Source organism: Vanacampus margaritifer, chromosome 16 (genome assembly GCF_051991255.1).
Source record: "Vanacampus margaritifer isolate UIUO_Vmar chromosome 16, RoL_Vmar_1.0, whole genome shotgun sequence".
Taxonomy (NCBI): domain Eukaryota; kingdom Metazoa; phylum Chordata; class Actinopteri; order Syngnathiformes; family Syngnathidae; genus Vanacampus; species Vanacampus margaritifer.
In genome coordinates this window covers 7,788,512-7,789,580 of record NC_135447.1, presented here as the reverse complement: position 1 = coordinate 7,789,580, position 1,069 = coordinate 7,788,512, and positions in this window count along the sequence as shown.

The window sequence follows — 1,069 nt, the reverse complement described above, 5'->3', positions numbered from 1 at the left end:
GTTGCTAGATCACGAGAGGATGCTCGCTGGTGACACCTCAGCGCACTCCTTCCATATTGAAACATCGCCAAAATGCACTGTTCGCGTTTCAAGAGGAGCACGAAGAACTTTTGCAACTTTAAATGGGATACATTTGATTTTGCAGCACTATTGCCAATGCACTTGTCGTTGGCTGCAATGCATTTATTTGTAGGCAGTTTTATCATGCAACATGAAACACTAATCGGCCACTAAATTAGGTATACATTGATTAAACTCAAGTATTTCACAGGCTTTATTGAGCCAAGGCAGATGTTGGGGAAAATCTCACGGCACACCCAACAAAAATCACAAATAGTATACAGTGGACCTCTTCTGCACAAAATATGGTGAGTTGAGGAGCTTCTTTTTGACAAAATCTGTCATTTGCTGCCCTCTTTTGGCATCTACGGGAAACTATTGTTTAAGGTGTCAATTTGCACTCGAGTCAGGGCTCGGGCCCCATCACCAACAAATTTCCCATACATCTGTTAATAGTTGACACCCCATGGGCCTGTACGAGTGGGGAAGACTCCCAACTTCTTTTAGCATCCCAAGCAAAACTTTTGTCCTACCCAAACTTAACAATCTTAATCATCTTTATTGGCCAAATATGTAAAACCAAATAATTTGTCTTCAGCAGTTTCAGCCAAATTAGTATTTCAGTAACAAGCAACTAAAACATAAAGCACTCAGTCAAGATAGTCAAGATTGATGAATCACTTCCACATAATTAACTACTTTCCTATTTAGACCAGCAATTCAGAGAGAGCACAAAAGTTGAAAATATTGTATGTTAGTTTCTCAGCGCTCAGGTTAAGGTTTAACTGGAAAAAAAGAGGACCAACTGAGGTAGGTATTTAATGAAATAGTGATTGTTTTGCCTGTTTTATGTTGCTGGCGATGATAAATGAACAAAGATATAGCACACATTTGTCATAATTTTCCAGACCATTTAAGTGAAATAGGATAAAAACACACCCAGTATCTTTCACACTGAAACGTAATCACTAATGGTCATGATCCATAATGCTGTTTATTGATCATGAAG